Source organism: Athene noctua, chromosome 11 (genome assembly GCF_965140245.1).
Source record: "Athene noctua chromosome 11, bAthNoc1.hap1.1, whole genome shotgun sequence".
Lineage (NCBI taxonomy): Eukaryota > Metazoa > Chordata > Aves > Strigiformes > Strigidae > Athene > Athene noctua.
The window spans coordinates 10,485,385-10,501,886 of NC_134047.1; the positions used below are offsets into that span (position 1 = coordinate 10,485,385).

General features: G+C 39.7%; 1 protein-coding gene across 2 annotated transcripts in view; it reads right to left on the minus strand.

The window, feature by feature from the left end:
- Positions 1–16,502, minus strand: part of DCX (doublecortin) — a 74,785-nt gene that overhangs the window by 17,430 nt on the left and 40,853 nt on the right. The gene's annotated exons all lie outside the window — the stretch shown is intronic.

Genomic DNA, 16,502 nt, shown 5'->3' on the forward strand with positions numbered 1-16,502 from the left:
ACAGAATACATTAGTCACCCTAATGAATGACACAGGTATTCTGAGCTACTTCTAAAATAAGAAGCAGGGGTGTCCCTTCATGCCACACTGGTAGGCAAGGCTGTGGCACCACTGCCCAGGCTGATGAGTATCTTAGTACCAACAGAGCCTAAAAAGTCAAAGAACCACTAATCCTACAATCATAGGATCATAGAATGGTTTAGGAAGGCACCTTAAAGACCTAGTTCCACCCCCCTGCCACGGGCAGGGACACCTTCCCCATCCAACCTGGCCTTGAACCCTGCCAGGGAGGGGGCAACCACAGCTTCTCTGGGCAGCCTGTGCCAGGGCCTCACCACCCTCACAGGGAAGAATTCCTTCCTTACATCTAATCTAAATTTACTCTCCCCTCTTTCAGTTCAAAGCCATTACTCCTTGTCCTATCATTACATGCCCTTGTAAAAAGTCCCACTCCGTCTTTCTTCTAGGTCCCCTTTAAGCACTGGGAGGCCGCTCTAAGGTCTCCCCGGAGCCTTCTCTTCTCCAGCTGAACACCCCCAACTCTCTCAGCCTGTCCTCACAGGGGAGGTGCTCCAGCCCCTGATCATCTTCATGGCCTCCTCTGGACCCACTCAAGCAGGTCTGAGTCCTTCTAATGTTGGGGACCACAGAGCTGAATGCAGGTGGCCTCTCTTTAAGAAGGCAAAGAGCTGCTGGGCACAACACAGGTGCAGAAATGTGATTCTTCCTGAGCAGGTAATCTTGATGACATGTTTTAAAGCCAAAAGGTTTCTCTGCGCCATTGAGGGAGATGCCCAAATCATCACTGGATGCCCTTCCCACCCAAGCATCATTTAAATCCACAGATTTAAAATCAAGATGCAAACAAACAATATTCATCACAAAAACCAAGCAAAATACCTGATTAGGTACAGAAACAAGGAAAATGGAGGAAGTTCTAAAGACTTTAAAAAGCACATCCTAACAATAAATCTTATTCAAAGGATGTGCTGACTATTGGGACACAAGGGCACATCAGGCTTGCATCTTTGTCTTCTCTTCTCCTACTTCTCTGTAATTAGTTAGGAGATGAAGTATAGAATGAAATTACCATCTGCCACTGTCGTCCCAGCTGGTTGAGGAATATAATCGCACTGGCTGGTGGACAACTCAGCTGTCTATACATCTGGAGTGTCTTATTTAATTTTTTCTGATAGTGAGGGACATTGCAAACTTCCTAGAGATATCTGAGTGACCTGGGGCAACAGTGATGTTCATAGCTGGCTCCTACTCTTTTTCTGCAATATAATATACTTGAAGGCGTTATTGTATTTTGGTTTGTTTGAAATAGGACTCAGATTGCTCATGTCACATTAGGAAAGGGAGTGTTCGAGTACATGGTATGGATAATCTCTAGGCCTCCTGGCTGCAGACACCTACTTCATATTTGCATGCTATTGCAAGGAAACGGGCCAGCACATCCTGTCCAATGTTGCCATCATAAAAAGAACTGAAGCCCATGAAGATATTCAGGGACATGTTAATACCTCTGTGTATGCCTCTCATTCCTGCCTTCTGCCATCTGGCATTAAATATTGACAAATGAAAGGATATACAGGTTTTGCTCTGACTGAAAAAATACTGTGGCTGCAGTCTCATTAGACCTTGCCTGTCCAGATCCCACATTGGTGGGGAAATCAGTAAGATACCAAGTCCAGCAGACTCCACATGTCTGCTGAGGACTTTTATGGCTTTGCTCATTTTAGTGGGAATATCAAAAAGAGCTGAAAAGCAACACATTCCTACAGAAGGTGTCTCCACTTAACATCATTAGCACTTCAAGCAGATAATTCCTTTACACCTGCAGGAATTTAGGGGCAGAAGACCTTAGTACCACTTGCCTTCCCCTCTACCACTTGTGCAGGGTATGGACCAGCAAAGCTGAGAGTGCTGCTGTGCATCTTTTGTACTAGTCAGGACAGTATTGCTGGTGACTGTTCAGCATCCACTTTTCTAGGTGCTGCGGTGTGAAAAATTAGCCTTTCAGATCTTTACAAAATTACAGTTGTGGTAATTTACACAGTTACCAGTGAAATAATCAATGTGATTACATAACAACAGCAAGATAATATGTCAATGGTAACTCCACCGGAAACAGTGGTGATCACACAGTAAGTCATGATAATGCTATTGTGTTATATCCACTTACCTAAAGTTAATCTGAATCATCTCAGTACAACAACTAGTGGAAAATGTGCACATCATTGCTCTTTGGAGAGATCCATAAACACCCTATAGAAAATTGCCTTTTATTCAGGCTCCTGATAAGCTGAAAGCTGCTCTACTGAGGCAAAGAAAGATGGTGCTCTTCCATCTTCAGAAAATGCTTTGAAAACTCACATGAAGTAGAAAGTAGCATTTATTTTGAAGAGGAGAAAAATATTATTGAAAAAATATTGGAAGGCCCAACTTCAAAGCCTTTGTGTAGCTATTCAAGAGGCAAGTCTTCAGCACAGCACTTGCCTCCAAGGGCTGGACAGACAACAAAGTACCTCCAGCCAATTGACTTTGTCTAGAACTTCAGCCCAAGATCCTGGCATCCCAACCACATACTGTGTCAGGAGAAAAAATGTTCAGCTGCAAACACACCAGAGTGGAAGGTCTCCACTGTCAGGCAGCCTGATGCAGCCCATCAGCCACATCTGAGCACCCAGGTGAGCCCAATGTAAACATGGTTTTTTTAAACTTCCATTTTTTCAGGAGACGATTCTAAGTGACCACAAGCTTGGAAGTGGCATTTATAATGGAGGTATCAGGCTGATAGCTGATGCCCAGTCTGGGCATCTGGGATCTTTACAGAGGTAGATGCACTGTAAGGGACTGGAGAGAGCACTGAAGAGAACTGTGGGGAAACTTACTGTAGACAGAGCTGAATTTCCATTATCTACTGATCTCTTTAAGTTGGACTGTGAAAAGTTAATTTCAAGCTCTAATAAATCAACTATAAAGAAGGCTTTTTGCTCTCTTAATAAGGTTTAGTATTTCACACTGGTTAATATAATGCATAATTAAAGCCCTTCCTAAGAATGCCAAGCTCTAGTTAAGATGCCAAACATTAGTGAAAAGCTTGCTTTTCAGATTGGCATGACTTTCAAAATGGAGCAAGCTGATATCTGTTGTGGCTTTGATCAAAGGTTGAATTTTCTTTGCAAAGTTTAATGAATTCCAATTTCTGTTTGCCTAAAATTAGGTTGAAAATAGTTACCATGTTACCTATAGAGAATTCTCCCACAGAAAAGATGACATTTCAAACCAGCACTTGGTATTATAGTCCTCCCCCTGAGGATAACTGGCACCGATTCATTTGCTCAATACACAAATTCCCATTTTAATGCTATGTACTATACCTATACTATGGAAAAGACTCATAGGTTGCTTAGCTCACCCTTCAGTACAGAAACCACTGCACAGCTAAACATAGTGTAAAGCTAGATCACAACGTAAGGGTTCAAAAATTTCCCAGCCTTTTAGATGAAATCAGAAAGAACCCACAGGTACTTTTATTGTCTCCAGATCATAAATCAAAGTGTATATTTTGTCCTTGAACTCCCCACGGCCACCACACGCAAAAATACAGTCCAAGCAACCAAGAAAGCCTCCAGATTATGTGTCCAAATGCAATGGAAAACTACCAGCATGCACAAGGATAGAAACCTGATTACATGTCAAGCAGAGATACTTACAATTCATTTTGCTGCATCCTTGTTCTCTCAGATAGTAGGTTATTATGTGTATGTTATAATTTTGAACAGCTGGCTGGATGAGTACTGGAGGCTGGTAAAGAAATTAGATCATCTACTTGTTGAGCTCCTAATATTCAGGAAAAAATAACTTCTGTATTTGCTTATTTGTTCCCTTTTGTTTCCTGCTATAACTTCCACTGTTAAGAACTCATCACAACATGGTAGAAAAGTCAGCCAAAAAGCAACCCCACTCTCATTAAATAGTGCAAAACATTGCAAAATTCAGAAAATAACAGGTGTCACATATTATGCACTTTTAGCTATGTTGCTTATGTTCACCATGTGTGTGGTATTTTCTGTTTACCTTTTGTTTATTAAACTTAAATCCTTGATCATTACTGTATGTCCCTGAAGCATGCCCTATATGTATTGCTGTCTACATAATGTTGCTGGAGTAAACTTTGTGAAAACATGCAACTTAAATGCTGGATCTTACAACACCAGAGCCAGCTTGCCTAAGTGGTGCATAGAAAATAGAAATCCACCAGGAGAAAGCCCTAGATATGCTCATCCCTGAAGGACATGAAGCTAAAGAGGACACAAGGTGGGAAGCAGGACCATGGACTGCTGGGTTGGGATAGCTGGTTCAAGACTTCATTAGCCAGTATGGAACGTTTCAGGGTTCTTCATGAAGGGAAGCCAAGCCTCTACTCTGCATTAATGGCTTTAGAGGTTTTTAGTGACTCCAGAACAACCTTATAAGTCTTCTTATCCCCATTCTTCAAAAGTCTTTTTTATCATGTTTTCTCAGTTTAAAAAAAAAAAAAAAAGTCTCCACCCAAGCAGTCTGCACTGTTTTGAAAGTATATGTTCTGCTTAACTTACTCTAAACTACTATTCTAATTACAGCCAATAATTAGCCTGGTATACCATGAAAACCCTGAAAGAAAGTTCACATCAACAAAAATTTATCCCAGCTGATAACCTGAAAATCATTGTTTTTAAATGCTGCATTTTGCTCTTAGCTATAAATTTATTAAAGCACAAGACAAAAACTGATAGTAGCCTGCTAGTGCAAGGACCTCTGCAGCTATCTGAAAATGATGATTTTGTTGGTGACTGTTTTCATGCATCCTTAGCAATAACACCAGAAACCATTAAATTAGTAAAATCTTGTCTTTTAGCATTTTTAAGTCTACAAGCTTTTTTATTTATAGCAAAAATTAAGCTTGTTTATATAATTACAGTAGACAGGATAAATAGAATTGATTTACAAGATATACGTGCATGCCTTTGTTTAAAGAAGGATAATATTTAATTTGAAATTCAGGATTAAAAAGACAATATTGATTTAAAAAGGATCATACTGCATGAAATGTTTTCTCTCCAATTCCTGTAGCTTAAGCAATTCCAATGAAGGAAATTAAATCTTCACACTCTAGTTGATAAGACACAAATTTATTACAAAGTAATTATTTCTAATAGATTTGATGGTAACATTTTTCTTTATGTCAAGGTTTGATTTTTAAAAAAACTTTATATTATGGAAGAAATAGAAATTGGTAGAGATTAACAGAGATTTTAGGGAGTACAAAACTGTTTGCAATTCCTTAGGTTTTCATTAAGCGTGGTTTCTTTTCTTATTGAATGAAATCCTTCTCTGCTTATATTAGAAAAACTACCCCTGAGAGGACAATACAGCTAGGATTTCCAAGAGGGGATTTCTGCAGTGACAGTCCATTAGTGTCTGCTGCAGCAATTTTAATTGCAGAAAGGAAAGATATGGCCTTCTGAGAGATGCTGAGCCTTCTTGTTCATTTTAATAGAGTAGTTGTAGAACTAAGCATTCTTCAGGATTTTGATGAAATGGAGCTTGCCTCAAGCATCTCTCTGGATGTGAGCTCACAGTTGCTGAAATACCTGTGATGCTACAAATATTCTGAATTCACCTGGAAAAGGAGCAGTAATTATGCAGGATATATACCTGCACAGCTATGAATAACTGGCTTTTTCTACCATCCTCCAGGAGGCAGCAGCAGCAGCATTTAAAAATTGTAATTCATTAATAAAGTTATTTAAAAGAATTAGAAATCAGAAGCCTGAAGATTTAAGCCTTAGTCTGAATCACCTACCGGGTGATTTAACAGGGTGTTATGATTAACTAGCTGCTTTTGTTCCCTTTCATAACCTGCAACACGACAGAGTTTGCTGTGTCTGCGTGGCTGATGGGCTGCCCTCACTGTCACTCTCTACAATGACACATACAAACATCATCATAGCAGTAGCAGGCTCCAGCCACATTTCCGTTGCTTTCACTGCTGGATTGAGCTCTGCAGCTCTTGCAGCTGCCACTTTAGCAGGAGGTCTCTGGTAGCCTGGATTGGCCATCACTGTTTGCCAAGATGACAGAGCATGTCTCTGAAGAGGAATACATCATGAGGAGGGTTAAATGAACAGGCTTTTTCACCTTTCTGAGAAATGTCTTTATCAGAGGTTCCTATTTTTAGCTGATGGAGACAAGTGAAGCTGATGATAAACAATCAGACACTGTAGCTATATTCAGAACAGTGATTTATGTGCATAGTCCTGCTTCCAGATTTTCCATCTCTTCCTTATGTCATGGAATGAGGAAAGACCTCTGCCTGAATGGCCAGCAGAGATCTGGCAAAGGAGATTTGGAATAACACCACCACAGGTTCAATGTGGGAGCTGAACATCTTCCATCTTGGGGACTGTCATCTTTAACCAACTGCTTGACTCTGTGCAAGTCTTAGGATACATGAGGGCAGTGCAAGGCTTCTTCCTCTGCTCCTCTCTCCCTTAGTCATAATGACTTCGTTAACTGTTCTCTCTGTAATATCCCTCCTCTCTAACAATTTAGACATCAGAACAGAAAGTGATACCAGTACATAGGTAGCTTCAAACTGTTCCCTAAGTTTCTGCAGATCTAACAGTTATGCTCAAAGAAAACAGATGTCTATTTGCTTTCTTCAAATCATCATACTTCTACAGCATGCAGGCTTCTAGAGTTCAGAACAGGGGAAAAATTGTCCTCAGAAACAACTTCCTTTAAGGCCAAAAAGACCACAGAAGACAATTTGCATGCCACACACACATAAAGCCTATCAAGAGCAGACCTGAATCAAGACATACTCTTATTTTCTAAGTTGTTTTGATAAATGCTATAAAATTGAACACATCTGACCATCTGTTAGCTAAAGACAATGAACGTATTATATTTTAGATGCCTGCTCATGTCCTTTCAGCACTAGATGCTAGATGAAGCTAAGGAAGTCAGACTAGCAGCTGGACAGGCACTGAGAGTTAACTGAGATGAAAGTGTAACTAAAAACTGTTTAAACTCTGTTTTAAGTCAAACCAGAAGTCTGATGGACTTATTTATACTCCAGTACCTGTACTCCAAGTCAAATTGGCAGTGGTACATTCATTTCAGGGCTGGGAAACCAAAGTCCTAAATCACAAAGGCAACTGTGCTTTACAATTAATAAGTTGTGTATTTCCAGTCAATTAAGCACAGTACAGAAACTAAACACATACAGACTTGTCAACAGGAAGACTCAGTAAGATTGTGCACTAGAGCCGATATTGGGAATTAATGAACATACAGAGTGGACTTTAAATGAACTGCTTTCTCTCCTCTGACAAGCTCTTCATCACATGTCCCGAAAGAAAAAGATTTCAGAAGCCTTAAGGGGTTAAGAGGATATGATGGAAAATAAAGATGTTGATATTGGAATGCACAGCACTTAATACATTATTTTTAACAGTCTGAAGACTACAAGCCCAAAGCAGACACTGAATTGATTTACTTTTTATTAGATTCTGGTTTCCTGCATTCAAAAAGAACATGTTTGGATTCAATTATTTCTCTAAAGTATGCACACACCCACTCAATAGATTCCACATTTGCATTCACAGAAAGAGAATAACTTTTATGAAAAAACAGGGCTTAAAATGGATAAGCAATAGAAAGATGAGCAGAAAAAGCACGTATGTTGACATTCAAAAATGGATCAGGCGTGCTCCTGCATGCCCAACCCATGCCATGGAAGTATGTGCAATTACACTTTGGGGAGCCCCTCTCTGAGGTACCTGTCAGTAAGGGAAGGGAATTCTGTCATCTGCTGTTCCATCTCTGTTCTCCTATGCCACCAAACATACATGTAGAAACCTGGCAAGACCAGGGTCATGCTGTCCCCTCACTACTGTGTTTGCAGTGAGCCATCATGAAGGGTAGGAAAAATCATCTCTACCATCTAGGTTTCAGGGACCATAATTTGACCTCTCAATAGAAACATGCAGTGAGATTTCCATTCTTTAAAACATTATTCAGAGATCTCGGGTTTCTATTGTATTCATGGACAGCCATGGCTTACATTTAAGCCTACATAGTTTGATTGACACAATCAAATTCCACTCTTCTGTAGAGATTTTTTCTTCCTTTCTCACCTTCAGAAGAGAAAATTCCATGCAAGTCAGATGATCAAGAGTCTTCTTTGATGAAAGAGGGAATTTTTGCACCTTTTTATTGATGAAAAATGCAGATCCTCTTAATTTGCCTGTATAAGTACAGTAGGTTGATTATGAGTGCTTTATGTCTACTTGGACTATTTTGTTATAATGTGACTAAACCAGAGTAGGGACACCAGCTTCTGACCAATATGCATTATTTCTGTAATAAACATTTTTGATGCTTATTTAAGTGGAATAAGAAATATTCATGCGTATATGTGCACAGCAGCTTCTAAGAGTTCACGCATGAAGAAATGCTGCTTTCAAAAAGGCTGCAGCACTGTTTATTTAACTATTGGAAATGGTTAAGTTTGAAATAGAATAGAATAAAAAGCAAGGGAGAGGAAGGTCAATAGCCAAGCTACCCAGCAGAAATGTTAAAGCTGAATTTAATGTATCTCGTGAATTAGTGGTGCTTCCAAACTGTGTGAAATCCAATTAGCCTCTGGAAGAAAGGTTAGTTGTTATCCCCATTCCCTATACATATGGAAGGGACTATGAAACAGATATTCAGGCTGTTGATTCTTTTTACCCAGAAGAAAGGCTTGTTCTTGCATTCATGAGGGTGTTAGGCTGAGGATAAATGTGCTGTGCAATTTGGGGCATAAGGAGCACAGCCATCAACACCAATATATAAAAGATTACCCTTTCTGCAGTCAGAAAACCATAAAACCAGAAGTTCTAGGTGACAGATTAAACTATGAAAGAAAAGATACCCAGCACAAATTGCTCACAAACAGGTAGCACTTCAGAATTCAGAGAACTGTCAAACCACTCTTCCTAATTGTCCCCCTCATCACTCTTGAGAGGAAACAGTAATTCTGGACTACAAAAGAGAATCAGACTTTGGAAGTAGCATGACTATACGACCAAGGTCAAGCAACACTACTTGAAATTGGAGTCTTGAAAGGAGGGGCACAGGGAGCCTATCAACCTACTCAAGGTCAGGCTGAAGAACCAATGGCCTGGAATTTCCAGTTAATGGGATTCCCAGCAACAAGCTCCTAAAATCTGTACCTGTTGCTGATCCTATTGTACATATCTTCATAAAAGAGAAAAGCTCTTGTTCATCTTTGTGTGAGCTTTTCTTTAACTATAACAGTGGTACTGATGGTGATGCGGAGGCATTGGTAAATAGATTCTCACCCTGGTTAAAACACAAACAAACAAAACACCTTGTACCAGGATTGAATGGTTTGATGATGTGCCTGAAAGCAATCCCCTCCATCTTCAGGAAGCACAGAAAGAATATTACCACGAGCTGATCAACAGGCCCAGAAGGGTGAAAAGCTACACCAAGCATTTACTCTTGTAAGAAAGCTCTAAAGGACTGGAGGAGACCAAATAGCCACACCCTGCCTTTGTCTCACAGCTGGTCCCTGTTTCTCTCCAAGGAAGACCTCTGTACTCCACGCCAGAGCACCTGCCTGGTGTATGAGAAGGTCAGAACCAGTGTCCCCACTGCCACCCCTCTGTCTGCTGACTTTTGGCTGGGAAAGATGGTGGGAAAGGGAGGAAGTAAAATGACAGCTGTGAGAACTGCTCTCATCCCCACGTGCAGTGTGTGTTGTCTGCTTAAAAGACTAAGTTGACATCTCTGCTTTCCTTACTCACTAGAAAGGTGGCCTGGGAGAGTCTTTCCCTCCTCAATGTCTTATAAGTGTTCCTGGCTCCTGCTCCTCCTTTTCTCTTATCAGCCAGCATTATGTAAAAATACTTCCTCCACTTAATTATTTCATGGTTGGATGCATCAAGAACTTAATTCTCAGCCCAAACATTTCAAAGGACAGTACATTGGCCAGCTACCAAAAAGCTCCCTTTGTACTTTCACCCACCTGGGTACAGTTATGGACTTCAGCCCAGTACAGCACTGGCAGTAGCCAAAGATGAACCCTCACAGGGGGACAAAACTGATTTATGCATGCATTTCCATTTTCCAAGGATAAGTCCACCATCTTGCAACCCACCCATGCTGCCTAACTACTGCCCAGCCTGTAGCCATGGAAGCAGAGGGCAGCATGCCTGCACAGTGCTTTTGGGCAGAATAAAGTTCTGGCAAAATGAAGAGGATTACACAGTTGTACGAAATAGCAGGATTTGTTCCTACAGCCTCTCTGCGATGTGGTATGAAGAGACATAAGAAAGGAAATTCTGTCTTCAATAATCAGCCATGGTGACAAATGAAATTATATTAAATATGAACAGATTTGGTTTCCATGTAACAAGTGGATGCGTTCTACTCACTCTGGCAGCCTCTCTTTAAGAAATGTAGTTATCTGACATTGTCCTGAGTCTGGCTGACATCAGTAACTTCCTTCCAAAACAAGTGCTAGGGAAAAATCAGTGTCAGATTTGCTGTTATTATCAGTACATCAGGAGAGCTTGAGGACACTGCAGTTTAAGTCAGGCATCAGCGCTGACTTTGAAGGCAGCACATTCCGAACTGACCGTGTCTATCCTAGCACAGCAGCACACTACACACTTCACTATGGATAACCTTGTCTTCCTTGGTGTTTGTGGTAGACAACATATGTTAATTAGGATTATGACAATGTATTACCACAATTTTTTTCTGGGAAAGATGCACTCTCACTCAGTTGTAATTAAAAACCTTTTCTGACCAGAAAAGACTATTCTGACAATTCAGCTTACGCACATATTTGTATCTCAGTCTGCACTGGTTTTATGCAGGGTCTAGGTCTCCAACTACAGAGATTTTCAAACATCTATGCTATTTTTATCATATCTAAAGATACTTCTTCTATTAACTAATTCTTGGATGTGTCATTGAGCTTATATTTTGTACAGGTCCCCATCCACTTTATTCAACATCTGCAAAATCCAAAACACTTTCTCATCAAAGGAGATGTCAAAAAGCTAACATTTTTACTTCATGCTATCAACCTTAATGGCAAAAAGACACAAGTATGAAGTATTCAGCCTTCAAGTCATCCTTCCTAATATGCACGTCCAAACCTGACAATGAACAAACTGTCCTGTCCTCCAACAGCGAAACTTCATTTGCAGCCTATGGATCCAAGTCAGCCTAATGCTTGGAGAAGATGCAACTGTTTCTGTATCTTATTAACGCCGGCTTTGCATTTCACCCTGCTCATAGCATCAAAGCTGTTGCTCAGTTGCTAAAATATTCTGTAAAGGCTCTAAAGGCATTTTGACTAGTTACATTTCAATGCTTGCAAGGATCTTTACTGCACTGTTAATTCTGGAGATTAATGGTAATTAAAAATGGTGTCCCTTAAAAATTAAATTGTAACAGATGCTACATTAAATCTAAACGAAAGTAACAATTGCCATCAAGCTGTTCTTTCAGGGAGTTAAAATTTCTTCCTTAATTATAATTCTGAACATGTTCTTTGTGTTTTGGGAGATTTCCTGAATTTACAGCAAATGCACATGCCCTCCCTATCAGAACAATTTTGTTTTCAACCTAATTTCTGTTAATCTTTGAATAAAACTATTAATTTTTTTCTAATTAGCGGGTCTTTTCAATTCATCTGACATCTAACAGAGTAATGAAAAATTCAACATTACGTCCTGAGCTAAACCATATTAAGGTAGAAATTAACAATGTTAAGCAGGCTGTGAAATAAAAATACTTTGTACAAAACATGTAGCGAAGGTACTGAAATTAATGTTCCAAAGCCTCCCACATGAAAATGCCTTTTTTTTTTCTTTTTTTTTTTTTTTAATTTGAAATATATCCTGACCCTTCCATGTCTACAGGACCAATGACAAGTTCTAGCTTAGTATGCAGTAATGCTAATGGAATAATTGATGCAGGAATACTGAAATAGATGATGTGTAAAATGGCAGGCTACATAATTGTCTGGAGTGAGTTCAAGCATTTCTGCAGTGAAAAATAGTCCTGTTTTATAATCCTATCACGTCTCCTTGCTGCTGTGTAGCAAGCAAATTTCATTCGGAGATGATCCCAAGATGCAGTTGATTTACTAGGGGGATTCCAAAAGGCAGAAGGTTAAAGCCTTCTTGCCCCAATGAAATAGCACCTGGGAGAAGTATTAAAGGGTCCATACTAGTTTTAGGGAGTATCATTCAAATTACATCATTATAATAAATATTATTTATTAATTAGGGTGAACCTTTGCCATTGAGCAGCGGCAAAGAGTACCCGATTAAAAAACCCCAAACATTCCTTTTTAATACGTTACCTTTCTTTTTTAAATATAAAGTATTATGTGATGGGAGAAGGGGGAACAGAAGGAGGAGGAGTTTTAAAAATTATGATGCAATTAATTTCTGCTTCTGTGAAACATGCAAGAGCCATCATATTTGGATGGCATTTCTCATAAAATGAGTTGTAGACTACTGAAGTAATTAGAAACTAATTGCTATGAGATTCCCCCAAGAGATATATGATGAGAGAAACATGAGACAGCCAGAGACTTACAGGCATAACTGTATCTGTTTCTTTCCCAGTCTTTAAGAAATAGCAAATTTCTCTTCTACATGTGCAGAGGTGACTATATGAGCTCACACATCAGCCAGCTGCAGATGGTTGTACACATTTATACTCCCTTTCTGCACTGGCCTTGGGGATAATTGAGTACTGCTTTACTTACCTGAACCAGAGAAATAACACATCTGGTTTTTTTCCTCCTTTCCCCATTGCTGCATGAGTTCCTCAGCTTTTCACCTAGCCTTCACTCTCCATCCCTTCCCCAGCCCTCACCCCTCTAGATTGACTGTCATTTCAGTGATAAAGGGATCCTTTCTGTTGCTGTGAAGAACACGAGCCTGGCATCTGCCCATGCAGGGCTTTCCTCTGCTGCTGCTGCTGACAGGAACTGGACTCAGCTATTCATTCTCAGTGGCACTCTGGTGTGAGGCAATAATGAGCACAGATAGCACCCTGCGGTAGTCTTCATCTTTACAGGGGTAGATATTGATGCTTTCCTCCCCCAACCCTTCCTCACCTCTGCAGAAAAGAAGTATTTCTTGTTCCTAGCAGATTTTGAGTCATTTTCTGATCTGACTTATGCACCCAACAACCCTGGGTCAAAACACCAATTGGGAGTCCTCACTGTGACAGTGGAGATCAGTAACTTTGCAACTACAAAGGCTGATACCTTAATATCAGTTAAAAGATGCAGGTGTTTTGTTTATTTGTTTTGTTGTTGTGGGTTTGGCGTTTTTTAATTTTGTTGTGGATGCCAAGAAAGAAACAAGACTTGCTGTCTGTTCATGATGCAAATGCTGCTCCTACATAAGCTCATATGTAGACACTGTATAAAGACTGAACATACGCTTATGGAAAAAATGTAAACAAAAGGGCCAAAACTGTATTGGCATACAAGCCTCTTGTTACAGATCTACTGAAGTCAGAAGAATTATACAAAGCATCAATCTGACTTTACTCCCTGATTATACTGACAGCACTTCTAAAACTTTGCATTTATATTTTCCCCCCTCAAATGTTTTATAGCTTCCCTTTGCTCCCTTTCCTGCTCATCTCAGATCATTTTTGACAGGTAATCCAGCACTATCAGCCTCTCCTGTGGAGATCTTTTCTATACCCACAGTGGTATGCTTTCAATTTGTTCCAGCACTAATAAACATCTAGCGCAGACAGTGTGGGCTGAGCTTTTTTAAGAAACATTGAATGTCTGCAATTCCAGTTGGGTTCAATAAGAACTATAGAAACACAGCATCTCTGAAGCATGGAATAGCAGGAGTAAGTGAAGAGAGGTAATTGTAACAAGGCCAGTGCTATATTTTCATTGGTGCCTCTGAAGAAATACTGTTCGGTCCAGAATATATATATTTCCATAGGGAATGTGGTGCTAGAGTTCACCAAAATGTCACTGTACTAAACCAACTGCCCTTTTTCTTTCCCTTATTTTTTCCTTTGTACCAAGAGACAGTAAAGCATCTGTGACCAAATAAGGCAACACATGAGCATCCTTTAAAAAAAGTTTTAAAAATCATATCCTGGCAATTAGCATGCTGGTGCAGTCAATTTTTGGAACATCAAATCTAGCATGATACTTGCACACTAGAAGGATTTAACAAACATTTGGCTTTTTCTGTGCTGTCTTGAACTCAAACATGCTGAAGTAATACTAAAAACTTGACATTGTTTTTCCTTTATAGTCCAGAATAAATATTTTGTTTCTTTCCTCAAGAGAAATCAAGAAAATACATAATCCACACCACTGTATTGTTTTTGTTCCAAGGAAGCTTCTTGGATAAAAGAAGAAACTAGCTCTGGTTGCCTAGAAGAAAATTAGACTTTGATAACAATTGATGTATTTTTCTCTACAACAGCTTTTCACTTTTTTGTAATACCTAGGAAAGTATGAAATTTTCTTATGCTGTCCATTTTGCCTAGTTACCTGATCTGGTTCTGTAGATCCAGTCACCTCTAGTCGCATTAAGTCATTTATTCGGCTGAGTTCTGATCATGGAAATCAGTGCTTTGGCACACACAGTGTGTTTTGCATGGGGCTCGTGCCGAGCACAGGACCATGCTGCTCAGGAGCCACGTGTTACTGGGAGAACAGTGGGCACCTCTCCAATGCAGAGCTTCCTGGTAGTCATATGCAAACCAGACTCTTCTGGTTACTACTAGTTTAGTGAGATACTAATTTGCATCCAAATGTCCTTTACTAGAAGCAAACCCAGACTGCATCCATATACAATTATTTAAGGACTACCAGGTGGTCATATAACGAGGTATTATATCACAATAAGACACTGACTCATAAGAAAAAGTGGATTTTTATGTTATTCTAGCTACTAGATGTAAAATTTAGGCCAGTGGTTCTGGCCTGATCAGATCCTGAACAGATTTTTCTTCTCTTCGGAATGTAAATGGAAATCTGGAAAGTCTCATATTATGGCCCGAGCCTTTGTTTTTGTAATCCTCTTTCAGGTGCCCAGCTCACCTATACAAAAATTTATAAAAATAAAGCATCAATATTGCAAGCCCTTCCAGTGGTATACTCTGATTCTGCCTTAAACAGATATGTCTAAAGAGACCCTAGGAATGCTTATTCAGTCCTTTGCATCTCCTCTAACACTGATGAGGGATGTCTCATCCACTGTAATGCCAGAGGTTGGTCTTTGAATTTACCCTGGTTAGTACTACACCCAGTGAGACCCATGGGCAGGTTCGAGCCCTAGGTATGCAATCAATGTGTGACGGCTGCTCTAATAACTGTATGTGGTGCAGAATTTAAAGCGTGTGACATGTATTTTTAAATGAACAAGACAATGAGATACAAAGAGCAGTAATATTACATATTGTGGTGCCTAGGGTATAGTAGTAAGCCATGTGAACAATAATGCCATTCAATATAAGATTTCTTTGTACTAGATTTAATTTTGCATGTGCTGATGAGAACCTGTCCCTTTTTTTAGCAGGTAGCATCATACCAACACACAAGAAAAGGCATGCTATTTGTATTTGTATATGTATTCATTTTATTGTCATTTCCCACTCATGGTTATAGCCACTAATAAGATGACTATTGCTCTCTTGTTTGTGTACACAGACCAGCTTGCCATTTGGGGGTTAATGAATGATAGCAAGTGGAAGCATGAAAATAAAATTAGCAATGCCCAGAGCAACCCACTTTATCAAACTCACCAGTTTATAGGATTAGCAATGGATTCAGTGCAAATCTCTGCTATGGGTATTATGAGCAAGATTTATGCCAATTAGCAGTAACAGTGCAGATTATTTGGGAAGAGCACTGACAACAGTTAACAGCTCCTTCTACTTTTAAACTATGTTGTTAGGACATCCATTTCAAGCATTCATGTCCACTTATAAGACTATTTTTACTCATCTCCCAAGTGCTATTTAATTTCTTACGTGCATTCATGGCATTGTTTCCTGAGGCAGTGAAGAAGACTAAATGATTCCTTTTCTAAACTAAGTCTTGCAGTAGCTACACTCAACCTCTTTGGATTCAGGTCAGGTCTCTCTCAGCAGAATCCAACATGTATTACATTCTTCACTTCTCTATAGCAGATGCAATCCTGATCACACAGAGCTCAGTAGGAAAATTCCCTATTGAGTTTAACATGTGTTGGATCAGGCCCTAAATCCCCATAGCAGTCAAGAGACCTGAAGGAAGGAATTACAATACCCTGTTGGGTGGATGCCACTTGACCAGTGGAAGACTTCAGTCTCTCTCCACCAGAGGAATGTTGCTGATAGCATATATCTCCAGGCTTCTGCAACATGTAGTTCTCCTGTGG